The sequence below is a fragment of the Phyllobates terribilis genome, unplaced genomic scaffold, assembly GCF_046119375.1.
Source record: "Phyllobates terribilis strain yellow unplaced genomic scaffold, ASM4611937v1 Scaffold_30__1_contigs__length_15301838, whole genome shotgun sequence".
NCBI lineage: Eukaryota > Metazoa > Chordata > Amphibia > Anura > Dendrobatidae > Phyllobates > Phyllobates terribilis.
The window spans coordinates 10403242-10427869 of record NW_027362790.1 but is presented as its reverse complement, the minus strand read 5'-3'; the positions used below and the strand labels follow the sequence as shown (position 1 = coordinate 10427869).

Here is a 24628-nt window from a genome sequence, read left to right as displayed (position 1 = left end):
GGGTAGACAGCTGCTCGTTCCACCCCACCCCCCGCCTTAATTGGATCTCCTCCCTTCCAATGGTGTTGAGGCGGGTGGGAACAGCAGGGGGTGAAGGTGCTGTGTTTAAAGAGGTGGAGTTATGCAGATCTAAAACGCGTGGATTGCAGCAGCAGCAAGCCGAAAAGTGCAGGCATGTAAGGGATCTAGAGGTTGACAACATGTCTTCTTAACGGGAGTCCAGGAGCTCATCTCCACAAATGGACTTTTCAGGATCCTTGGGTGGCTCCGTAGTTTGAAACCAATTCTGGTTATCGCTTCTCGGCCTTTTGGCTAAGATCAAGTGTAGTATCTGTTCTTATCAGTTTAATATCTGATACGTCCCCTATCTGGGGACCATATATTAAATGGATTTTTAGAACAGGGAGATGGAAAAAGAGCTTGCTCTGTCCACTCCACGCATTGACCTGGTATTGCAGTATCTCCAGGACCGGTGCACCCCTTCTTTAATGCAGTTTCTAAAATCAGAAAGAATTGAATTCAATGTTTTTTGTTCATTTTGCTTGTTTGTCGGATTTTGGGATGGACTCTTTGGCTTTGCTTTTCTTCTCCTCATTGGATTTTTCATGTTCAAAGTTGCAGAAGCCAGATTACAAGCTCATTTTGGTTCAACTTCAGCAACTGTGCATTGCATTGCCATGTAATGTGATGCAATGCTATCTTTCTAGCTCTCCCTTTTTACTTCCTTTTGGATAAACAGACATATTAGGCAAGCATTTTGGAGCTTTCACCTAAATAACTACAGGTGGTGAGATAAGCTGCACAATATAATTGACCTTTCAGTATATTGTTGCACACACACCATCTATTTAGCAAATGCCCTTGTTATCAACAGCAGCCTTTTAAACTCACCTGAGCTAACAGGTATGTGCGCTGGTTACTCTGCTGCGCTTAAAATTTCTTTTTTGGTTTGCTACAATGCCTTTTCTGAAACGTTGTCTCCTTCTGCTGGAACACTGACTTCTTTCATTTAATGCCTGCAGACTATAAAAGAGAACCCAACCCAAAAAGTTTGGTTGATTAGTCTGTGGCATTCTGTTAAACTGTTGCTTATGGCGGTCTCTGTGAGCTTCTCAGCGACATTCAGCCAGCCAGGTATCCTGCCTGCAGTAGATGGAATGTGGCAATGGAACGCTGGCTGCGCGTGTCATAATAGGCTCTGAGCCTTTATATACCTGTGCACAGCAGCAGCCACCTTCAGTCTGCTGCTGGACAGCCAGCAGCAGCAGCAGGAGAGGTATGTAATCAGGAGCCCTCCTGCTAAGGGTAGACAGCTGCTCGTTCCACCCCACCCCCCGCCTTAATTGGTTCTCCTCCCTTCCAACGGTGTTGAGGCGGGTGGGAACAGCAGGGGGTGAAGGTGCTGTGTTTAAAGAGGTGGAGTTATGCAGATCTAAAACGCGTGGATTGCAGCAGCAGCAAGCCGAAAAGTGCAGGCATGTAAGGGATCTAGAGGTTGACAACATGTCTTCTTAACGGGAGTCCAGGAGCTCATCTCCACAAATGGACTTTTCAGGATCCTTGGGTGGCTCCGTAGTTTGAAACCAATTCTGGTTATCGCTTCTCGGCCTTTTGGCTAAGATCAAGTGTAGTATCTGTTCTTATCAGTTTAATATCTGATACGTCCCCTATCTGGGGACCATATATTAAATGGATTTTTAGAACAGGGAGATGGAAAAAGAGCTTGCTCTGTCCACTCCACGCATTGACCTGGTATTGCAGTATCTCCAGGACCGGTGCACCCCTTCTTTAATGCAGTTTCTAAAATCAGAAAGAATTGAATTCAATGTTTTCTGTTCATTTTGCTTGTTTGTCGGATTTTGGGATGGACTCTTTGGCTTTGCTTTTCTTCTCCTCATTGGATTTTTCATGTTCAAAGTTGCAGAAGCCAGATTACAAGCTCATTTTGGTTCAACTTCAGCAACTGTGCATTGCATTGCCATGTAATGTGATGCAATGCTATCTTTCTAGCTCTCCCTTTTTACTTCCTTTTGGATAAACAGACATATTAGGCAAGCATTTTGGAGCTTTCACCTAAATAACTACAGGTGGTGAGATAAGCTGCACAATATAATTGACCTTTCAGTATATTGTTGCACACACACCATCTATTTAGCAAATGCCCTTGTTATCAACAGCAGCCTTTTAAACTCACCTGAGCTAACAGGTATGTGCGCTGGTTACTCTGCTGCGCTTAAAATTTCTTTTTTGGTTTGCTACAATGCCTTTTCTGAAACGTTGTCTCCTTCTGCTGGAACACTGACTTCTTTCATTTAATGCCTGCAGACTATAAAAGAGAACCCAACCCAAAAAGTTTGGTTGATTAGTCTGTGGCATTCTGTTAAACTGTTGCTTATGGCGGTCTCTGTGAGCTTCTCAGCGACATTCAGCCAGCCAGGTATCCTGCCTGCAGTAGATGGAATGTGGCAATGGAACGCTGGCTGCGCGTGTCATAATAGGCTCTGAGCCTTTATATACCTGTGCACAGCAGCAGCCACCTTCAGTCTGCTGCTGGACAGCCAGCAGCAGCAGCAGCAGCAGGAGAGGTATGTAATCAGGAGCCCTCCTGCTAAGGGTAGACAGCTGCTCGTTCCACCCCACCCCCCGCCTTAATTGGTTCTCCTCCCTTCCAACGGTGTTGAGGCGGGTGGGAACAGCAGGGGGTGAAGGTGCTGTGTTTAAAGAGGTGGAGTTATGCAGATCTAAAACGCGTGGATTGCAGCAGCAGCAAGCCGAAAAGTGCAGGCATGTAAGGGATCTAGAGGTTGACAACATGTCTTCTTAACGGGAGTCCAGGAGCTCATCTCCACAAATGGACTTTTCAGGATCCTTGGGTGGCTCCGTAGTTTGAAACCAATTCTGGTTATCGCTTCTCGGCCTTTTGGCTAAGATCAAGTGTAGTATCTGTTCTTATCAGTTTAATATCTGATACGTCCCCTATCTGGGGACCATATATTAAATGGATTTTTAGAACAGGGAGATGGAAAAAGAGCTTGCTCTGTCCACTCCACGCATTGACCTGGTATTGCAGTATCTCCAGGACCGGTGCACCCCTTCTTTAATGCAGTTTCTAAAATCAGAAAGAATTGAATTCAATGTTTTTTGTTCATTTTGCTTGTTTGTCGGATTTTGGGATGGACTCTTTGGCTTTGCTTTTCTTCTCCTCATTGGATTTTTCATGTTCAAAGTTGCAGAAGCCAGATTACAAGCTCATTTTGGTTCAACTTCAGCAACTGTGCATTGCATTGCCATGTAATGTGATGCAATGCTATCTTTCTAGCTCTCCCTTTTTACTTCCTTTTGGATAAACAGACATATTAGGCAAGCATTTTGGAGCTTTCACCTAAATAACTACAGGTGGTGAGATAAGCTGCACAATATAATTGACCTTTCAGTATATTGTTGCACACACACCATCTATTTAGCAAATGCCCTTGTTATCAACAGCAGCCTTTTAAACTCACCTGAGCTAACAGGTATGTGCGCTGGTTACTCTGCTGCGCTTAAAATTTCTTTTTTGGTTTGCTACAATGCCTTTTCTGAAACGTTGTCTCCTTCTGCTGGAACACTGACTTCTTTCATTTAATGCCTGCAGACTATAAAAGAGAACCCAACCCAAAAAGTTTGGTTGATTAGTCTGTGGCATTCTGTTAAACTGTTGCTTATGGCGGTCTCTGTGAGCTTCTCAGCGACATTCAGCCAGCCAGGTATCCTGCCTGCAGTAGATGGAATGTGGCAATGGAACGCTGGCTGCGCGTGTCATAATAGGCTCTGAGCCTTTATATACCTGTGCACAGCAGCAGCCACCTTCAGTCTGCTGCTGGACAGCCAGCAGCAGCAGCAGCAGGAGAGGTATGTAATCAGGAGCCCTCCTGCTAAGGGTAGACAGCTGCTCGTTCCACCCCACCCCCCGCCTTAATTGGTTCTCCTCCCTTCCAACGGTGTTGAGGCGGGTGGGAACAGCAGGGGGTGAAGGTGCTGTGTTTAAAGAGGTGGAGTTATGCAGATCTAAAACGCGTGGATTGCAGCAGCAGCAAGCCGAAAAGTGCAGGCATGTAAGGGATCTAGAGGTTGACAACATGTCTTCTTAACGGGAGTCCAGGAGCTCATCTCCACAAATGGACTTTTCAGGATCCTTGGGTGGCTCCGTAGTTTGAAACCAATTCTGGTTATCGCTTCTCGGCCTTTTGGCTAAGATCAAGTGTAGTATCTGTTCTTATCAGTTTAATATCTGATACGTCCCCTATCTGGGGACCATATATTAAATGGATTTTTAGAACAGGGAGATGGAAAAAGAGCTTGCTCTGTCCACTCCACGCATTGACCTGGTATTGCAGTATCTCCAGGACCGGTGCACCCCTTCTTTAATGCAGTTTCTAAAATCAGAAAGAATTGAATTCAATGTTTTTTGTTCATTTTGCTTGTTTGTCGGATTTTGGGATGGACTCTTTGGCTTTGCTTTTCTTCTCCTCATTGGATTTTTCATGTTCAAAGTTGCAGAAGCCAGATTACAAGCTCATTTTGGTTCAACTTCAGCAACTGTGCATTGCATTGCCATGTAATGTGATGCAATGCTATCTTTCTAGCTCTCCCTTTTTACTTCCTTTTGGATAAACAGACATATTAGGCAAGCATTTTGGAGCTTTCACCTAAATAACTACAGGTGGTGAGATAAGCTGCACAATATAATTGACCTTTCAGTATATTGTTGCACACACACCATCTATTTAGCAAATGCCCTTGTTATCAACAGCAGCCTTTTAAACTCACCTGAGCTAACAGGTATGTGCGCTGGTTACTCTGCTGCGCTTAAAATTTCTTTTTTGGTTTGCTACAATGCCTTTTCTGAAACGTTGTCTCCTTCTGCTGGAACACTGACTTCTTTCATTTAATGCCTGCAGACTATAAAAGAGAACCCAACCCAAAAAGTTTGGTTGATTGGTCTGTGGCATTCTGTTAAAATGTTGCTTATGGCGGTCTCTGTGAGCTTCTCAGCGACATTCAGCCAGCCAGGTATCCTGCCTGCAGTAGATGGAATGTGGCAATGGAACGCTGGCTGCGCGTGTCATAATAGGCTCTGAGCCTTTATATACCTGTGCACAGCAGCAGCCACCTTCAGTCTGCTGCTGGACAGCCAGCAGCAGCAGCAGCAGCAGGAGAGGTATGTAATCAGGAGCCCTCCTGCTAAGGGTAGACAGCTGCTCGTTCCACCCCACCCCCCGCCTTAATTGGTTCTCCTCCCTTCCAACGGTGTTGAGGCGGGTGGGAACAGCAGGGGGTGAAGGTGCTGTGTTTAAAGAGGTGGAGTTATGCAGATCTAAAACGCGTGGATTGCAGCAGCAGCAAGCCGAAAAGTGCAGGCATGTAAGGGATCTAGAGGTTGACAACATGTCTTCTTAACGGGAGTCCAGGAGCTCATCTCCACAAATGGACTTTTCAGGATCCTTGGGTGGCTCCGTAGTTTGAAACCAATTCTGGTTATCGCTTCTCGGCCTTTTGGCTAAGATCAAGTGTAGTATCTGTTCTTATCAGTTTAATATCTGATATGTCCCCTATCTGGGGACCATATATTAAATGGATTTTTAGAACAGGGAGATGGAAAAAGAGCTTGCTCTGTCCACTCCACGCATTGACCTGGTATTGCAGTATCTCCAGGACCGGTGCACCCCTTCTTTAATGCAGTTTCTAAAATCAGAAAGAATTGAATTCAATGTTTTTTGTTCATTTTGCTTGTTTGTCGGATTTTGGGATGGACTCTTTGGCTTTGCTTTTCTTCTCCTCATTGGATTTTTCATGTTCAAAGTTGCAGAAGCCAGATTACAAGCTCATTTTGGTTCAACTTCAGCAACTGTGCATTGCATTGCCATGTAATGTGATGCAATGCTATCTTTCTAGCTCTCCCTTTTTACTTCCTTTTGGATAAACAGACATATTAGGCAAGCATTTTGGAGCTTTCACCTAAATAACTACAGGTGGTGAGATAAGCTGCACAATATAATTGACCTTTCAGTATATTGTTGCACACACACCATCTATTTAGCAAATGCCCTTGTTATCAACAGCAGCCTTTTAAACTCACCTGAGCTAACAGGTATGTGCGCTGGTTACTCTGCTGCGCTTAAAATTTCTTTTTTGGTTTGCTACAATGCCTTTTCTGAAACGTTGTCTCCTTCTGCTGGAACACTGACTTCTTTCATTTAATGCCTGCAGACTATAAAAGAGAACCCAACCCAAAAAGTTTGGTTGATTAGTCTGTGGCATTCTGTTAAACTGTTGCTTATGGCGGTCTCTGTGAGCTTCTCAGCGACATTCAGCCAGCCAGGTATCCTGCCTGCAGTAGATGGAATGTGGCAATGGAACGCTGGCTGCGCGTGTCATAATAGGCTCTGAGCCTTTATATACCTGTGCACAGCAGCAGCCACCTTCAGTCTGCTGCTGGACAGCCAGCAGCAGCAGCAGCAGGAGAGGTATGTAATCAGGAGCCCTCCTGCTAAGGGTAGACAGCTGCTCGTTCCACCCCACCCCCCGCCTTAATTGGTTCTCCTCCCTTCCAACGGTGTTGAGGCGGGTGGGAACAGCAGGGGGTGAAGGTGCTGTGTTTAAAGAGGTGGAGTTATGCAGATCTAAAATGCGTGGATTGCAGCAGCAGCAAGCCGAAAAGTGCAGGCATGTAAGGGATCTAGAGGTTGACAACATATCTTCTTAACGGGAGTCCAGGAGCTCATCTCCACAAATGGACTTTTCAGGATCCTTGGGTGGCTCCGTAGTTTGAAACCAATTCTGGTTATCGCTTCTCGGCCTTTTGGCTAAGATCAAGTGTAGTATCTGTTCTTATCAGTTTAATATCTGATACGTCCCCTATCTGGGGACCATATATTAAATGGATTTTTAGAACAGGGAGATGGAAAAAGAGCTTGCTCTGTCCACTCCACGCATTGACCTGGTATTGCAGTATCTCCAGGACCGGTGCACCCCTTCTTTAATGCAGTTTCTAAAATCAGAAAGAATTGAATTCAATGTTTTTTGTTCATTTTGCTTGTTTGTCGGATTTTGGGATGGACTCTTTGGCTTTGCTTTTCTTCTCCTCATTGGATTTTTCATGTTCAAAGTTGCAGAAGCCAGATTACAAGCTCATTTTGGTTCAACTTCAGCAACTGTGCATTGCATTGCCATGTAATGTGATGCAATGCTATCTTTCTAGCTCTCCCTTTTTACTTCCTTTTGGATAAACAGACATATTAGGCAAGCATTTTGGAGCTTTCACCTAAATAACTACAGGTGGTGAGATAAGCTGCACAATATAATTGACCTTTCAGTATATTGTTGCACACACACCATCTATTTAGCAAATGCCCTTGTTATCAACAGCAGCCTTTTAAACTCACCTGAGCTAACAGGTATGTGCGCTGGTTACTCTGCTGCGCTTAAAATTTCTTTTTTGGTTTGCTACAATGCCTTTTCTGAAACGTTGTCTCCTTCTGCTGGAACACTGACTTCTTTCATTTAATGCCTGCAGACTATAAAAGAGAACCCAACCCAAAAAGTTTGGTTGATTAGTCTGTGGCATTCTGTTAAACTGTTGCTTATGGCGGTCTCTGTGAGCTTCTCAGCGACATTCAGCCAGCCAGGTATCCTGCCTGCAGTAGATGGAATGTGGCAATGGAACGCTGGCTGCGCGTGTCATAATAGGCTCTGAGCCTTTATATACCTGTGCACAGCAGCAGCCACCTTCAGTCTGCTGCTGGACAGCCAGCAGCAGCAGCAGCAGGAGAGGTATGTAATCAGGAGCCCTCCTGCTAAGGGTAGACAGCTGCTCGTTCCACCCCACCCCCCGCCTTAATTGGTTCTCCTCCCTTCCAACGGTGTTGAGGCGGGTGGGAACAGCAGGGGGTGAAGGTGCTGTGTTTAAAGAGGTGGAGTTATGCAGATCTAAAACGCGTGGATTGCAGCAGCAGCAAGCCGAAAAGTGCAGGCATGTAAGGGATCTAGAGGTTGACAACATGTCTTCTTAACGGGAGTCCAGGAGCTCATCTCCACAAATGGACTTTTCAGGATCCTTGGGTGGCTCCGTAGTTTGAAACCAATTCTGGTTATCGCTTCTCGGCCTTTTGGCTAAGATCAAGTGTAGTATCTGTTCTTATCAGTTTAATATCTGATACGTCCCCTATCTGGGGACCATATATTAAATGGATTTTTAGAACAGGGAGATGGAAAAAGAGCTTGCTCTGTCCACTCCACGCATTGACCTGGTATTGCAGTATCTCCAGGACCGGTGCACCCCTTCTTTAATGCAGTTTCTAAAATCAGAAAGAATTGAATTCAATGTTTTTTGTTCATTTTGCTTGTTTGTCGGATTTTGGGATGGACTCTTTGGCTTTGCTTTTCTTCTCCTCATTGGATTTTTCATGTTCAAAGTTGCAGAAGCCAGATTACAAGCTCATTTTGGTTCAACTTCAGCAACTGTGCATTGCATTGCCATGTAATGTGATGCAATGCTATCTTTCTAGCTCTCCCTTTTTACTTCCTTTTGGATAAACAGACATATTAGGCAAGCATTTTGGAGCTTTCACCTAAATAACTACAGGTGGTGAGATAAGCTGCACAATATAATTGACCTTTCAGTATATTGTTGCACACACACCATCTATTTAGCAAATGCCCTTGTTATCAACAGCAGCCTTTTAAACTCACCTGAGCTAACAGGTATGTGCGCTGGTTACTCTGCTGCGCTTAAAATTTCTTTTTTGGTTTGCTACAATGCCTTTTCTGAAACGTTGTCTCCTTCTGCTGGAACACTGACTTCTTTCATTTAATGCCTGCAGACTATAAAAGAGAACCCAACCCAAAAAGTTTGGTTGATTAGTCTGTGGCATTCTGTTAAACTGTTGCTTATGGCGGTCTCTGTGAGCTTCTCAGCGACATTCAGCCAGCCAGGTATCCTGCCTGCAGTAGATGGAATGTGGCAATGGAACGCTGGCTGCGCGTGTCATAATAGGCTCTGAGCCTTTATATACCTGTGCACAGCAGCAGCCACCTTCAGTCTGCTGCTGGACAGCCAGCAGCAGCAGCAGCAGGAGAGGTATGTAATCAGGAGCCCTCCTGCTAAGGGTAGACAGCTGCTCGTTCCACCCCACCCCCCGCCTTAATTGGTTCTCCTCCCTTCCAACGGTGTTGAGGCGGGTGGGAACAGCAGGGGGTGAAGGTGCTGTGTTTAAAGAGGTGGAGTTATGCAGATCTAAAACGCGTGGATTGCAGCAGCAGCAAGCCGAAAAGTGCAGGCATGTAAGGGATCTAGAGGTTGACAACATGTCTTCTTAACGGGAGTCCAGGAGCTCATCTCCACAAATGGACTTTTCAGGATCCTTGGGTGGCTCCGTAGTTTGAAACCAATTCTGGTTATCGCTTCTCGGCCTTTTGGCTAAGATCAAGTGTAGTATCTGTTCTTATCAGTTTAATATCTGATACGTCCCCTATCTGGGGACCATATATTAAATGGATTTTTAGAACAGGGAGATGGAAAAAGAGCTTGCTCTGTCCACTCCACGCATTGACCTGGTATTGCAGTATCTCCAGGACCGGTGCACCCCTTCTTTAATGCAGTTTCTAAAATCAGAAAGAATTGAATTCAATGTTTTTTGTTCATTTTGCTTGTTTGTCGGATTTTGGGATGGACTCTTTGGCTTTGCTTTTCTTCTCCTCATTGGATTTTTCATGTTCAAAGTTGCAGAAGCCAGATTACAAGCTCATTTTGGTTCAGCTTCAGCAACTGTGCATTGCATTGCCATGTAATGTGATGCAATGCTATCTTTCTAGCTCTCCCTTTTTACTTCCTTTTGGATAAACAGACATATTAGGCAAGCATTTTGGAGCTTTCACCTAAATAACTACAGGTGGTGAGATAAGCTGCACAATATAATTGACCTTTCAGTATATTGTTGCACACACACCATCTATTTAGCAAATGCCCTTGTTATCAACAGCAGCCTTTTAAACTCACCTGAGCTAACAGGTATGTGCGCTGGTTACTCTGCTGCGCTTAAAATTTCTTTTTTGGTTTGCTACAATGCCTTTTCTGAAACGTTGTCTCCTTCTGCTGGAACACTGACTTCTTTCATTTAATGCCTGCAGACTATAAAAGAGAACCCAACCCAAAAAGTTTGGTTGATTAGTCTGTGGCATTCTGTTAAACTGTTGCTTATGGCGGTCTCTGTGAGCTTCTCAGCGACATTCAGCCAGCCAGGTATCCTGCCTGCAGTAGATGGAATGTGGCAATGGAACGCTGGCTGCGCGTGTCATAATAGGCTCTGAGCCTTTATATACCTGTGCACAGCAGCAGCCACCTTCAGTCTGCTGCTGGACAGCCAGCAGCAGCAGCAGCAGGAGAGGTATGTAATCAGGAGCCCTCCTGCTAAGGGTAGACAGCTGCTCGTTCCACCCCACCCCCCGCCTTAATTGGTTCTCCTCCCTTCCAACGGTGTTGAGGCGGGTGGGAACAGCAGGGGGTGAAGGTGCTGTGTTTAAAGAGGTGGAGTTATGCAGATCTAAAACGCGTGGATTGCAGCAGCAGCAAGCCGAAAAGTGCAGGCATGTAAGGGATCTAGAGGTTGACAACATGTCTTCTTAACGGGAGTCCAGGAGCTCATCTCCACAAATGGACTTTTCAGGATCCTTGGGTGGCTCCGTAGTTTGAAACCAATTCTGGTTATCGCTTCTCGGCCTTTTGGCTAAGATCAAGTGTAGTATCTGTTCTTATCAGTTTAATATCTGATACGTCCCCTATCTGGGGACCATATATTAAATGGATTTTTAGAACAGGGAGATGGAAAAAGAGCTTGCTCTGTCCACTCCACGCATTGACCTGGTATTGCAGTATCTCCAGGACCGGTGCACCCCTTCTTTAATGCAGTTTCTAAAATCAGAAAGAATTGAATTCAATGTTTTTTGTTCATTTTGCTTGTTTGTCGGATTTTGGGATGGACTCTTTGGCTTTGCTTTTCTTCTCCTCATTGGATTTTTCATGTTCAAAGTTGCAGAAGCCAGATTACAAGCTCATTTTGGTTCAACTTCAGCAACTGTGCATTGCATTGCCATGTAATGTGATGCAATGCTATCTTTCTAGCTCTCCCTTTTTACTTCCTTTTGGATAAACAGACATATTAGGCAAGCATTTTGGAGCTTTCACCTAAATAACTACAGGTGGTGAGATAAGCTGCACAATATAATTGACCTTTCAGTATATTGTTGCACACACACCATCTATTTAGCAAATGCCCTTGTTATCAACAGCAGCCTTTTAAACTCACCTGAGCTAACAGGTATGTGCGCTGGTTACTCTGCTGCGCTTAAAATTTCTTTTTTGGTTTGCTACAATGCCTTTTCTGAAACGTTGTCTCCTTCTGCTGGAACACTGACTTCTTTCATTTAATGCCTGCAGACTATAAAAGAGAACCCAACCCAAAAAGTTTGGTTGATTAGTCTGTGGCATTCTGTTAAACTGTTGCTTATGGCGGTCTCTGTGAGCTTCTCAGCGACATTCAGCCAGCCAGGTATCCTGCCTGCAGTAGATGGAATGTGGCAATGGAACGCTGGCTGCGCGTGTCATAATAGGCTCTGAGCCTTTATATACCTGTGCACAGCAGCAGCCACCTTCAGTCTGCTGCTGGACAGCCAGCAGCAGCAGCAGCAGGAGAGGTATGTAATCAGGAGCCCTCCTGCTAAGGGTAGACAGCTGCTCGTTCCACCCCACCCCCCGCCTTAATTGGTTCTCCTCCCTTCCAACGGTGTTGAGGCGGGTGGGAACAGCAGGGGGTGAAGGTGCTGTGTTTAAAGAGGTGGAGTTATGCAGATCTAAAACGCGTGGATTGCAGCAGCAGCAAGCCGAAAAGTGCAGGCATGTAAGGGATCTAGAGGTTGACAACATGTCTTCTTAACGGGAGTCCAGGAGCTCATCTCCACAAATGGACTTTTCAGGATCCTTGGGTGGCTCCGTAGTTTGAAATCAATTCTGGTTATCGCTTCTCGGCCTTTTGGCTAAGATCAAGTGTAGTATCTGTTCTTATCAGTTTAATATCTGATACGTCCCCTATCTGGGGACCATATATTAAATGGATTTTTAGAACAGGGAGATGGAAAAAGAGCTTGCTCTGTCCACTCCACGCATTGACCTGGTATTGCAGTATCTCCAGGACCGGTGCACCCCTTCTTTAATGCAGTTTCTAAAATCAGAAAGAATTGAATTCAATGTTTTTTGTTCATTTTGCTTGTTTGTCGGATTTTGGGATGGACTCTTTGGCTTTGCTTTTCTTCTCCTCATTGGATTTTTCATGTTCAAAGTTGCAGAAGCCAGATTACAAGCTCATTTTGGTTCAACTTCAGCAACTGTGCATTGCATTGCCATGTAATGTGATGCAATGCTATCTTTCTAGCTCTCCCTTTTTACTTCCTTTTGGATAAACAGACATATTAGGCAAGCATTTTGGAGCTTTCACCTAAATAACTACAGGTGGTGAGATAAGCTGCACAATATAATTGACCTTTCAGTATATTGTTGCACACACACCATCTATTTAGCAAATGCCCTTGTTATCAACAGCAGCCTTTTAAACTCACCTGAGCTAACAGGTATGTGCGCTGGTTACTCTGCTGCGCTTAAAATTTCTTTTTTGGTTTGCTACAATGCCTTTTCTGAAACGTTGTCTCCTTCTGCTGGAACACTGACTTCTTTCATTTAATGCCTGCAGACTATAAAAGAGAACCCAACCCAAAAAGTTTGGTTGATTAGTCTGTGGCATTCTGTTAAACTGTTGCTTATGGCGGTCTCTGTGAGCTTCTCAGCGACATTCAGCCAGCCAGGTATCCTGCCTGCAGTAGATGGAATGTGGCAATGGAACGCTGGCTGCGCGTGTCATAATAGGCTCTGAGCCTTTATATACCTGTGCACAGCAGCAGCCACCTTCAGTCTGCTGCTGGACAGCCAGCAGCAGCAGCAGCAGGAGAGGTATGTAATCAGGAGCCCTCCTGCTAAGGGTAGACAGCTGCTCGTTCCACCCCACCCCCCGCCTTAATTGGTTCTCCTCCCTTCCAACGGTGTTGAGGCGGGTGGGAACAGCAGGGGGTGAAGGTGCTGTGTTTAAAGAGGTGGAGTTATGCAGATCTAAAACGCGTGGATTGCAGCAGCAGCAAGCCGAAAAGTGCAGGCATGTAAGGGATCTAGAGGTTGACAACATGTCTTCTTAACGGGAGTCCAGGAGCTCATCTCCACAAATGGACTTTTCAGGATCCTTGGGTGGCTCCGTAGTTTGAAACCAATTCTGGTTATCGCTTCTCGGCCTTTTGGCTAAGATCAAGTGTAGTATCTGTTCTTATCAGTTTAATATCTGATACGTCCCCTATCTGGGGACCATATATTAAATGGATTTTTAGAACAGGGAGATGGAAAAAGAGCTTGCTCTGTCCACTCCACGCATTGACCTGGTATTGCAGTATCTCCAGGACCGGTGCACCCCTTCTTTAATGCAGTTTCTAAAATCAGAAAGAATTGAATTCAATGTTTTTTGTTCATTTTGCTTGTTTGTCGGATTTTGGGATGGACTCTTTGGCTTTGCTTTTCTTCTCCTCATTGGATTTTTCATGCTCAAAGTTGCAGAAGCCAGATTACAAGCTCATTTTGGTTCAACTTCAGCAACTGTGCATTGCATTGCCATGTAATGTGATGCAATGCTATCTTTCTAGCTCTCCCTTTTTACTTCCTTTTGGATAAACAGACATATTAGGCAAGCATTTTGGAGCTTTCACCTAAATAACTACAGGTGGTGAGATAAGCTGCACAATATAATTGACCTTTCAGTATATTGTTGCACACACACCATCTATTTAGCAAATGCCCTTGTTATCAACAGCAGCCTTTTAAACTCACCTGAGCTAACAGGTATGTGCGCTGGTTACTCTGCTGCGCTTAAAATTTCTTTTTTGGTTTGCTACAATGCCTTTTCTGAAACGTTGTCTCCTTCTGCTGGAACACTGACTTCTTTCATTTAATGCCTGCAGACTATAAAAGAGAACCCAACCCAAAAAGTTTGGTTGATTAGTCTGTGGCATTCTGTTAAACTGTTGCTTATGGCGGTCTCTGTGAGCTTCTCAGCGACATTCAGCCAGCCAGGTATCCTGCCTGCAGTAGATGGAATGTGGCAATGGAACGCTGGCTGCGCGTGTCATAATAGGCTCTGAGCCTTTATATACCTGTGCACAGCAGCAGCCACCTTCAGTCTGCTGCTGGACAGCCAGCAGCAGCAGCAGCAGGAGAGGTATGTAATCAGGAGCCCTCCTGCTAAGGGTAGACAGCTGCTCGTTCCACCCCACCCCCCGCCTTAATTGGTTCTCCTCCCTTCCAACGGTGTTGAGGCGGGTGGGAACAGCAGGGGGTGAAGGTGCTGTGTTTAAAGAGGTGGAGTTATGCAGATCTAAAACGCGTGGATTGCAGCAGCAGCAAGCCGAAAAGTGCAGGCATGTAAGGGATCTGGAGGTTGACAACATGTCTTCTTAACGTGAGTCCAGGAGCTCATCTCCACAAATGGACTTTTCAGGATCCTTGGGTGGCTCCGTAGTTTGAAACCAATTCTGGTTATCGCTTCTCGGCCTTTTGGCTAAGATCAAGTGTAGTATCTGTTCTTATCAGTTTAATATCTGATACGTCCCCTATCTGGGGACCATATATTAAATGGATTTTTAGAACAGGGAGATGGAAAAAGAGCTTGCTCTGTCCACTCCACGCATTGACCTGGTATTGCAGTATCTCCAGGACCGGTGCACCCCTTCTTTAATGCAGTTTCTAAAATCAGAAAGAATTGAATTCAATGTTTTTTGTTCATTTTGCTTGTTTGTCGGATTTTGGGATGGACTCTTTGGCTTTGCTTTTCTTCTCCTCATTGGATTTTTCATGTTCAAAGTTGCAGAAGCCAGATTACAAGCTCATTTTGGTTCAACTTCAGCAATTGTGCATTGCATTGCCATGTAATGTGATGCAATGCTATCTTTCTAGCTCTCCCTTTTTACTTCCTTTTGGATAAACAGACATATTAGGCAAGCATTTTGGAGCTTTCACCTAAATAACTACAGGTGGTGAGATAAGCTGCACAATATAATTGACCTTTCAGTATATTGTTGCGCACACACCATCTATTTAGCAAATGCCCTTGTTATCAACAGCAGCCTTTTAAACTCACCTGAGCTAACAGGTATGTGCGCTGGTTACTCTGCTGCGCTTAAAATTTCTTTTTTGGTTTGCTACAATGCCTTTTCTGAAACGTTGTCTCCTTCTGCTGGAACACTGACTTCTTTCATTTAATGCCTGCAGACTATAAAAGAGAACCCAACCCAAAAAGTTTCGTTGATTAGTCTGTGGCATTCTGTTAAACTGTTGCTTATGGCGGTCTCTGTGAGCTTCTCAGCGACATTCAGCCAGCCAGGTATCCTGCCTGCAGTAGATGGAATGTGGCAATGGAACGCTGGCTGCGCGTGTCATAATAGGCTCTGAGCCTTTATATACCTGTGCACAGCAGCAGCCACCTTCAGTCTGCTGCTGGACAGCCAGCAGCAGCAGCAGCAGGAGAGGTATGTAATCAGGAGCCCTCCTGCTAAGGGTAGACAGCTGCTCGTTCCACCCCACCCCCCGCCTTAATTGGTTCTCCTCCCTTCCAACGGTGTTGAGGCGGGTGGGAACAGCAGGGGGTGAAGGTGCTGTATTTAAAGAGGTGGAGTTATGCAGATCTAAAACGCGTGGATTGCAGCAGCAGCAAGCCGAAAAGTGCAGGCATGTAAGGGATCTAGAGGTTGACAACATGTCTTCTTAACGGGAGTCCAGGAGCTCATCTCCACAAATGGACTTTTCAGGATCCTTGGGTGGCTCCGTAGTTTGAAACCAATTCTGGTTATCGCTTCTCGGCCTTTTGGCTAAGATCAAGTGTAGTATCTGTTCTTATCAGTTTAATATCTGATACGTCCCCTATCTGGGGACCATATATTAAATGGATTTTTAGAACAGGGAGATGGAAAAAGAGCTTGCTCTGTCCACTCCACGCATTGACCTGGTATTGCAGTATCTCCAGGACCGGTGCACCCCTTCTTTAATGCAGTTTCTAAAATCAGAAAGAATTGAATTCAATGTTTTTTGTTCATTTTGCTTGTTTGTCGGATTTTGGGATGGACTCTTTGGCTTTGCTTTTCTTCTCCTCATTGGATTTTTCATGTTCAAAGTTGCAGAAGCCAGATTACAAGCTCATTTTGGTTCAGCTTCAGCAACTGTGCATTGCATTGCCATGTAATGTGATGCAATGCTATCTTTCTAGCTCTCCCTTTTTACTTCCTTTTGGATAAACAAACATATTAGGCAAGCATTTTGGAGCTTTCACCTAAATAACTACAGGTGGTGAGATAAGCTGCACAATATAATTGACCTTTCAGTATATTGTTGCACACACACCATCTATTTAGCAAATGCCCTTGTTATCAACAGCAGCCTTTTAAACTCACCTGAGCTAACAGGTATGTGCGCTGGTTACTCTGCTGCGCTTAAAATTTCTTTTTTGGTTTGCTACAATGCCTTTTCTGAAACGTTGTCTCCTTCTGCTGGAACACTGACTTCTTTCATTTAATGCCTGCAGACTATAAAAGAGAACCCAACCCAAAAAGTTTGGTTGATTAGTCTGTGGCATTCTGTTAAACTGTTGCTTATGGCGGTCTCTGTGAGCTTCTCAGCGACATTCAGCCAGCCAGGTATCCTGCCTGCAGTAGATGGAATGTGGCAATGGAACGCTGGCTGCGCGTGTCATAATAGGCTCTGAGCCTTTATATACCTGTGCACAGCAGCAGCCACCTTCAGTCTGCTGCTGGACAGCCAGCAGCAGCAGCAGCAGGAGAGGTATGTAATCAGGAGCCCTCCTGCTAAGGGTAGACAGCTGCTCGTTCCACCCCACCCCCCGCCTTAATTGGTTCTCCTCCCTTCCAACGGTGTTGAGGCGGGTGGGAACAGCAGGGGGTGAAGGTGCTGTGTTTAAAGAGGTGGAGTTATGCAGATCTAAAACGCGTGGATTGCAGCAGCAGCAAGCCGAAAAGTGCAGGCATGTAAGGGATCTAGAGGTTGACAACATGTCTTCTTAACGGGAGTCCAGGAGCTCATCTCCACAAATGGACTTTTCAGGATCCTTGGGTGGCTCCGTAGTTTGAAACCAATTCTGGTTATCGCTTCTCGGCCTTTTGGCTAAGATCAAGTGTAGTATCTGTTCTTATCAGTTTAATATCTGATACGTCCCCTATCTGGGGACCATATATTAAATGGATTTTTAGAACAGGGAGATGGAAAAAGAGCTTGCTCTGTCCACTCCACGCATTGACCTGGTATTGCAGTATCTCCAGGACCGGTGCACCCCTTCTTTAATGCAGTTTCTAAAATCAGAAAGAATTGAATTCAATGTTTTTTGTTCATTTTGCTTGTTTGTCGGATTTTGGGATGGACTCTTTGGCTTTGCTTTTCTTCTCCTCATTGGATTTTTCATGTTCAAAGTTGCAGAAGCCAGATTACAAGCTCATTTTGGTTCAGCTTCAGCAACTGTGCATTGCATTGCCATGTAATGTGATGCAATGCTATCTTTCTAGCTCTCCCTTTTTACTTCCTTTTGGATAAACAGACATATTAGGCAAGCATTTTGGAGCTTTCACCTAAATAACTACAGGTGGTGAGATAAGCTGCACAATATAATTGACCTTTCAGTATATTGTTGCACACACACCATCTATTTAGCAAATGCCCTTGTTATCAACAGCAGCCTTTTAAACTCACCTGAGCTAACAGGTATGTGCGCTGGTTACTCTGCTGCGCTTAAAATTTCTTTTTTGGTTTGCTACAATGCCTTTTCTGAAACGTTGTCTCCTTCTGCTGGAACACTGACTTCTTTCATTTAATGCCTGCAGACTATAAAAGAGAACCCAACCCAAAAAGTTTGGTTGATTAGTCTGTGGCATTCTGTTAAACTGTTGCTTATGGCGGTCTCTGTGAGCTTCTCAGCGACATTCAGCCAGCCAGGTATCCTGCCTGCAGTAGATGGAATGTGGCAATGGAACGCTGGCTGCGCGTGTCATAATAGGCTCTGAGCCTTTATATACCTGTGCACAGCAGCAGCCACCTTCAGTCTGCTGCTGGACAGCCAGCAGCAGCAGCAGCAGGAGAGGTATGTAATCAGGAGCCCTCCTGCTAAGGGTAGACAGCTGCTCGTTCCACCCCACCCCCCGCCTTAATTGGTTCTCCTCCCTTCCAACGGTGTTGAGGCGGGTGGGAACAGCAGGGGGTGAAGGTGCTGTGTTTAAAGAGGTGGAGTTATGCAGATCTAAAACGCGTGGATTGCAGCAGCAGCAAGCCGAAAAGTGCAGGCATGTAAGGGATCTAGAGGTTGACAACATGTCTTCTTAACGGGAGTCCAGGAGCTCATCTCCACAAATGGACTTTTCAGGATCCTTGGGTGGCTCCGTAGTTTGAAACCAATTCTGGTTATCGCTTCTCGGCCTTTTGGCTAAGATCAAGTGTAGTATCTGTTCTTATCAGTTTAATATCTGATACGTCCCCTATCTGGGGACCATATATTAAATGGATTTTTAGAACAGGGAGATGGAAAAAGAGCTTGCTCTGTCCACTCCACGCATTGACCTGGTATTGCAGTATCTCCAGGACCGGTGCACCCCTTCTTTAATGCAGTTTCTAAAATCAGAAAGAATTGAATTCAATGTTTTTTGTTCATTTTGCTTGTTTGTCGGATTTTGGGATGGACTCTTTGGCTTTGCTTTTCTTCTCCTCATTGGATTTTTCATGTTCAAAGTTGCAGAAGCCAGATTACAAGCTCATTTTGGTTCAACTTCAGCAACTGTGCATTGCATTGCCATGTAATGTGATGCAATGCTATCTTTCTAGCTCTCCCTTTTTACTTCCTTTTGGATAAACAGACATATTAGGCAAGCATTTTGGAGCTTTCACCTAAATAACTACAGGTGGTGAGATAAGCTGCACAATATAATTGACCTTTCAGTATATTGTTGCACACACACCATCTATTTAGCAAATGCCCTTGTTATCAACAGCAGCCTTTTAAACTCACCTGAGCTAACAGGTATGTGCGCTGGTTACTCTGCTGCGCTTAAAATTTCTTTTTTGGTTTGCTACAATGCCTTTTCTGAAACGTTGTCTCCTTCTGCTGGAACACTGACTTCTTTCATTTAATGCCTGCAGACTATAAAAGAGAACCCAACCCAAAAAGTTTGGTTGATTAGTCTGTGGCATTCTGTTAAACTGTTGCTTATGGCGGTCTCTGTGAGCTTCTCAGCGACATTCAGCCAGCCAGGTATCCTGCCTGCAGTAGATGGAATGTGGCAATGGAACGCTGGCTGCGCGTGTCATAATAGGCTCTGAGCCTTTATATACCTGTGCACAGCAGCAGCCACCTTCAGTCTGCTGCTGGACAGCCAGCAGCAGCAGCAGCAGGAGAGGTATGTAATCAGGAGCCCTCCTGCTAAGGGTAGACAGCTGCTCGTTCCACCCCACCCCCCGCCTTAATTGGTTCTCCTCCCTTCCAACGGTGTTGAGGCGGGTGGGAACAGAAGGGGGTGAAGGTGCTGTGTTTAAAGAGGTGGAGTTATGCAGATCTAAAACGCGTGGATTGCAGCAGCAGCAAGCCGAAAAGTGCAGGCATGTAAGGGATCTAGAGGTTGACAACATGTCTTCTTAACAGGAGTCCAGGAGCTCATCTCCACAAATGGACTTTTCAGGATCCTTGGGTGGCTCCGTAGTTTGAAACCAATTCTGGTTATCGCTTCTCGGCCTTTTGGCTAAGATCAAGTGTAGTATCTGTTCTTATCAGTTTAATATCTGATACGTCCCCTATCTGGGGACCATATATTAAATGGATTTTTAGAACAGGGAGATGGAAAAAGAGCTTGCTCTGTCCACTCCACGCATTGACCTGGTATTGCAGTATCTCCAGGACCGGTGCACCCCTTCTTTAATGCAGTTTCTAAAATCAGAAAGAATTGAATTCAATGTTTTTTGTTCATTTTGCTTGTTTGTCGGATTTTGGGATGGACTCTTTGGCTTTGCTTTTCTTCTCCTCATTGGATTTTTCATGTTCAAAGTTGCAGAAGCCAGATTACAAGCTCATTTTGGTTCAACTTCAGCAACTGTGCATTGCATTGCCATGTAATGTGATGCAATGCTATCTTTCTAGCTCTCCCTTTTTACTTCCTTTTGGATAAACAGACATATTAGGCAAGCATTTTGGAGCTTTCACCTAAATAACTACAGGTGGTGAGATAAGCTGCACAATATAATTGACCTTTCAGTATATTGTTGCACACACACCATCTATTTAGCAAATGCCCTTGTTATCAACAGCAGCCTTTTAAACTCACCTGAGCTAACAGGTATGTGCGCTGGTTACTCTGCTGCGCTTAAAATTTCTTTTTTGGTTTGCTACAATGCCTTTTCTGAAACGTTGTCTCCTTCTGCTGGAACACTGACTTCTTTCATTTAATGCCTGCAGACTATAAAAGAGAACCCAACCCAAAAAGTTTGGTTGATTAGTCTGTGGCATTCTGTTAAACTGTTGCTTATGGCGGTCTCTGTGAGCTTCTCAGCGACATTCAGCCAGCCAGGTATCCTGCCTGCAGTAGATGGAATGTGGCAATGGAACGCTGGCTGCGCGTGTCATAATAGGCTCTGAGCCTTTATATACCTGTGCACAGCAGCAGCCACCTTCAGTCTGCTGCTGGACAGCCAGCAGCAGCAGCAGCAGGAGAGGTATGTAATCAGGAGCCCTCCTGCTAAGGGTAGACAGCTGCTCGTTCCACCCCACCCCCCGCCTTAATTGGTTCTCCTCCCTTCCAACGGTGTTGAGGCGGGTGGGAACAGCAGGGGGTGAAGGTGCTGTGTTTAAAGAGGTGGAGTTATGCAGATCTAAAACGCGTGGATTGCAGCAGCAGCAAGCCGAAAAGTGCAGGCATGTAAGGGATCTGGAGGTTGACAACATGTCTTCTTAACGTGAGTCCAGGAGCTCATCTCCACAAATGGACTTTTCAGGATCCTTGGGTGGCTCCGTAGTTTGAAACCAATTCTGGTTATCGCTTCTCGGCCTTTTGGCTAAGATCAAGTGTAGTATCTGTTCTTATCAGTTTAATATCTGATACGTTCCCTATCTGGGGACCATATATTAAATGGATTTTTAGAACAGGGAGATGGAAAAAGAGCTTGCTCTGTCCACTCCACGCATTGACCTGGTATTGCAGTATCTCCAGGACCGGTGCACCCCTTCTTTAATGCAGTTTCTAAAATCAGAAAGAATTGAATTCAATGTTTTTTGTTCATTTTGCTTGTTTGTCGGATTTTGGGATGGACTCTTTGGCTTTGCTTTTCTTCTCCTCATTGGATTTTTCATGTTCAAAGTTGCAGAAGCCAGATTACAAGCTCATTTTGGTTCAACTTCAGCAACTGTGCATTGCATTGCCATGTAATGTGATGCAATGCTATCTTTCTAGCTCTCCCTTTTTACTTCCTTTTGGATAAACAGACATATTAGGCAAGCATTTTGGAGCTTTCACCTAAATAACTACAGGTGGTGAGATAAGCTGCACAATATAATTGACCTTTCAGTATATTGTTGCACACACACCATCTATTTAGCAAATGCCCTTGTTATCAACAGCAGCCTTTTAAACTCACCTGAGCTAACAGGTATGTGCGCTGGTTACTCTGCTGCGCTTAAAATTTCTTTTTTGGTTTGCTACAATGCCTTTTCTGAAACGTTGTCTCCTTCTGCTGGAACACTGACTTCTTTCATTTAATGCCTGCAGACTATAAAAGAGAACCCAACCCAAAAAGTTTGGTTGATTAGTCTGTGGCATTCTGTTAAACTGTTGCTTATGGCGGTCTCTGTGAGCTTCTCAGCGACATTCAGCCAGCCAGGTATCCTGCCTGCAGTAGATGGAATGTGGCAATGGAACGCTGGCTGCGCGTGTCATAATAGGCTCTGAGCCTTTATATACCTGTGCACAGCAGCAGCCACCTTCAGTCTGCTGCTGGACAGCCAGCAGCAGCAGCAGCAGCAGGAGAGGTATGTAATCAGGAGCCCTCCTGCTAAGGGTAGACAGCTGCTCGTTCCACCCCACCCCCCGCCTTAATTGGTTCTCCTCCCTTCCAACGGTGTTGAGGCGGGTGGGAACAGCAGGGGGTGAAGGTGCTGTGTTTAAAGAGGTGGAGTTATGCAGATCTAAAACGCGTGGATTGCAGCAGCAGCAAGCCGAAAAGTGCAGGCATGTAAGGGATCTAGAGGTTGACAACATGTCTTCTTAACGGGAGTCCAGGAGCTCATCTCCACAAATGGACTTTTCAGGATCCTTGGGTGGCTCCGTAGTTTGAAACCAATTCTGGTTATCGCTTCTCGGCCTTTTGGCTAAGATCAAGTGTAGTATCTGTTCTTATCAGTTTAATATCTGATACGTCCCCTATCTGGGGACCATATATTAAATGGATTTTTAGAACAGGGAGATGGAAAAAGAGCTTGCTCTGTCCACTCCACGCATTGACCTGGTATTGCAGTATCTCCAGGACCGGTGCACCCCTTCTTTAATGCAGTTTCTAAAATCAGAAAGAATTGAATTCAATGTTTTTTGTTCATTTTGCTTGTTTGTCGGATTTTGGGATGGACTCTTTGGCTTTGCTTTTCTTCTCCTCATTGGATTTTTCATGTTCAAAGTTGCAGAAGCCAGATTACAAGCTCATTTTGGTTCAACTTCAGCAACTGTGCATTGCATTGCCATGTAATGTGATGCAATGCTATCTTTCTAGCTCTCCCTTTTTACTTCCTTTTGGATAAACAGACATATTAGGCAAGCATTTTGGAGCTTTCACCTAAATAACTACAGGTGGTGAGATAAGCTGCACAATATAATTGACCTTTCAGTATATTGTTGCACACACACCATCTATTTAGCAAATGCCCTTGTTATCAACAGCAGCCTTTTAAACTCACCTGAGCTAACAGGTATGTGTGCTGGTTACTCTGCTGCGCTTAAAATTTCTTTTTTGGTTTGCTACAATGCCTTTTCTGAAACGTTGTCTCCTTCTGCTGGAACACTGACTTCTTTCATTTAATGCCTGCAGACTATAAAAGAGAACCCAACCCAAAAAGTTTGGTTGATTAGTCTGTGGCATTCTGTTAAACTGTTGCTTATGGCGGTCTCTGTGAGCTTCTCAGCGACATTCAGCCAGCCAGGTATCCTGCCTGCAGTAGATGGAATGTGGCAATGGAACGCTGGCTGCGCGTGTCATAATAGGCTCTGAGCCTTTATATACCTGTGCACAGCAGCAGCCACCTTCAGTCTGCTGCTGGACAGCCAGCAGCAGCAGCAGCAGCAGGAGAGGTATGTAATCAGGAGCCCTCCTGCTAAGGGTAGACAGCTGCTCGTTCCACCCCACCCCCCGCCTTAATTGGTTCTCCTCCCTTCCAACGGTGTTGAGGCGGGTGGGAACAGCAGGGGGTGAAGGTGCTGTGTTTAAAGAGGTGGAGTTATGCAGATCTAAAACGCGTGGATTGCAGCAGCAGCAAGCCGAAAAGTGCAGGCATGTAAGGGATCTAGAGGTTGACAACATGTCTTCTTAACGGGAGTCCAGGAGCTCATCTCCACAAATGGACTTTTCAGGATCCTTGGGTGGCTCCGTAGTTTGAAACCAATTCTGGTTATCGCTTCTCGGCCTTTTGGCTAAGATCAAGTGTAGTATCTGTTCTTATCAGTTTAATATCTGATACGTCCCCTATCTGGGGACCATATATTAAATGGATTTTTAGAACAGGGAGATGGAAAAAGAGCTTGCTCTGTCCACTCCACGCATTGACCTGGTATTGCAGTATCTCCAGGACCGGTGCACCCCTTCTTTAATGCAGTTTCTAAAATCAGAAAGAATTGAATTCAATGTTTTTTGTTCATTTTGCTTGTTTGTCGGATTTTGGGATGGACTCTTTGGCTTTGCTTTTCTTCTCCTCATTGGATTTTTCATGTTCAAAGTTGCAGAAGCCAGATTACAAGCTCATTTTGGTTCAACTTCAGCAACTGTGCATTGCATTGCCATGTAATGTGATGCAATGCTATCTTTCTAGCTCTCCCTTTTTACTTCCTTTTGGATAAACAGACATATTAGGCAAGCATTTTGGAGCTTTCACCTAAATAACTACAGGTGGTGAGATAAGCTGCACAATATAATTGACCTTTCAGTATATTGTTGCACACACACCATCTATTTAGCAAATGCCCTTGTTATCAACAGCAGCCTTTTAAACTCACCTGAGCTAACAGGTATGTGCGCTGGTTACTCTGCTGCGCTTAAAATTTCTTTTTTGGTTTGCTACAATGCCTTTTCTGAAACGTTGTCTCCTTCTGCTGGAACACTGACTTCTTTCATTTAATGCCTGCAGACTATAAAAGAGAACCCAACCCAAAAAGTTTGGTTGATTAGTCTGTGGCATTCTGTTAAACTGTTGCTTATGGCGGTCTCTGTGAGCTT

At 44.8% G+C, this 24628-nt stretch overlaps 19 non-coding genes across 19 annotated transcripts; all 19 read left to right on the top strand.

Annotated features, from left to right (window-relative positions):
- The first annotated feature begins 292 nt into the window (after window positions 1–292).
- On the top strand, window positions 293–483 carry LOC141178902 (U2 spliceosomal RNA). The gene has a single exon (XR_012254967.1). It is a non-coding gene; the product is annotated as a U2 spliceosomal RNA (small nuclear RNA).
- Window positions 484–1595: 1112 nt separating this feature from the next.
- On the top strand, window positions 1596–1786 carry LOC141178901 (U2 spliceosomal RNA). Its single transcript, XR_012254966.1, has one exon. It is a non-coding gene; the product is annotated as a U2 spliceosomal RNA (small nuclear RNA).
- Window positions 1787–2904: 1118 nt separating this feature from the next.
- LOC141178900 (U2 spliceosomal RNA) lies at window positions 2905–3095 on the top strand. Its single transcript, XR_012254965.1, has one exon. It is a non-coding gene; the product is annotated as a U2 spliceosomal RNA (small nuclear RNA).
- Window positions 3096–4210: 1115 nt separating this feature from the next.
- LOC141178899 (U2 spliceosomal RNA) lies at window positions 4211–4401 on the top strand. The gene has a single exon (XR_012254964.1). It is a non-coding gene; the product is annotated as a U2 spliceosomal RNA (small nuclear RNA).
- A 1118-nt stretch (window positions 4402–5519) lies between these two features.
- On the top strand, window positions 5520–5710 carry LOC141180134 (U2 spliceosomal RNA). Its single transcript, XR_012255909.1, has one exon. It is a non-coding gene; the product is annotated as a U2 spliceosomal RNA (small nuclear RNA).
- Window positions 5711–6825: 1115 nt separating this feature from the next.
- On the top strand, window positions 6826–7016 carry LOC141178898 (U2 spliceosomal RNA). The gene has a single exon (XR_012254963.1). It is a non-coding gene; the product is annotated as a U2 spliceosomal RNA (small nuclear RNA).
- A 1115-nt stretch (window positions 7017–8131) lies between these two features.
- On the top strand, window positions 8132–8322 carry LOC141178897 (U2 spliceosomal RNA). Its single transcript, XR_012254962.1, has one exon. It is a non-coding gene; the product is annotated as a U2 spliceosomal RNA (small nuclear RNA).
- A 1115-nt stretch (window positions 8323–9437) lies between these two features.
- Window positions 9438–9628, top strand: LOC141178896 (U2 spliceosomal RNA). Its single transcript, XR_012254961.1, has one exon. It is a non-coding gene; the product is annotated as a U2 spliceosomal RNA (small nuclear RNA).
- Window positions 9629–10743: 1115 nt separating this feature from the next.
- Window positions 10744–10934, top strand: LOC141178895 (U2 spliceosomal RNA). The gene has a single exon (XR_012254960.1). It is a non-coding gene; the product is annotated as a U2 spliceosomal RNA (small nuclear RNA).
- Window positions 10935–12049: 1115 nt separating this feature from the next.
- LOC141178892 (U2 spliceosomal RNA) lies at window positions 12050–12240 on the top strand. The gene has a single exon (XR_012254958.1). It is a non-coding gene; the product is annotated as a U2 spliceosomal RNA (small nuclear RNA).
- Window positions 12241–13355: 1115 nt separating this feature from the next.
- LOC141178891 (U2 spliceosomal RNA) lies at window positions 13356–13546 on the top strand. The gene has a single exon (XR_012254957.1). It is a non-coding gene; the product is annotated as a U2 spliceosomal RNA (small nuclear RNA).
- A 1115-nt stretch (window positions 13547–14661) lies between these two features.
- LOC141178890 (U2 spliceosomal RNA) lies at window positions 14662–14852 on the top strand. The gene has a single exon (XR_012254956.1). It is a non-coding gene; the product is annotated as a U2 spliceosomal RNA (small nuclear RNA).
- Window positions 14853–15967: 1115 nt separating this feature from the next.
- On the top strand, window positions 15968–16158 carry LOC141178889 (U2 spliceosomal RNA). Its single transcript, XR_012254955.1, has one exon. It is a non-coding gene; the product is annotated as a U2 spliceosomal RNA (small nuclear RNA).
- Window positions 16159–17273: 1115 nt separating this feature from the next.
- LOC141178888 (U2 spliceosomal RNA) lies at window positions 17274–17464 on the top strand. The gene has a single exon (XR_012254954.1). It is a non-coding gene; the product is annotated as a U2 spliceosomal RNA (small nuclear RNA).
- A 1115-nt stretch (window positions 17465–18579) lies between these two features.
- LOC141178887 (U2 spliceosomal RNA) lies at window positions 18580–18770 on the top strand. Its single transcript, XR_012254953.1, has one exon. It is a non-coding gene; the product is annotated as a U2 spliceosomal RNA (small nuclear RNA).
- A 1115-nt stretch (window positions 18771–19885) lies between these two features.
- On the top strand, window positions 19886–20076 carry LOC141178886 (U2 spliceosomal RNA). The gene has a single exon (XR_012254952.1). It is a non-coding gene; the product is annotated as a U2 spliceosomal RNA (small nuclear RNA).
- A 1115-nt stretch (window positions 20077–21191) lies between these two features.
- On the top strand, window positions 21192–21382 carry LOC141179442 (U2 spliceosomal RNA). Its single transcript, XR_012255457.1, has one exon. It is a non-coding gene; the product is annotated as a U2 spliceosomal RNA (small nuclear RNA).
- A 1118-nt stretch (window positions 21383–22500) lies between these two features.
- On the top strand, window positions 22501–22691 carry LOC141178885 (U2 spliceosomal RNA). Its single transcript, XR_012254951.1, has one exon. It is a non-coding gene; the product is annotated as a U2 spliceosomal RNA (small nuclear RNA).
- Window positions 22692–23809: 1118 nt separating this feature from the next.
- On the top strand, window positions 23810–24000 carry LOC141178884 (U2 spliceosomal RNA). The gene has a single exon (XR_012254950.1). It is a non-coding gene; the product is annotated as a U2 spliceosomal RNA (small nuclear RNA).
- Window positions 24001–24628: the final 628 nt, after the last annotated feature.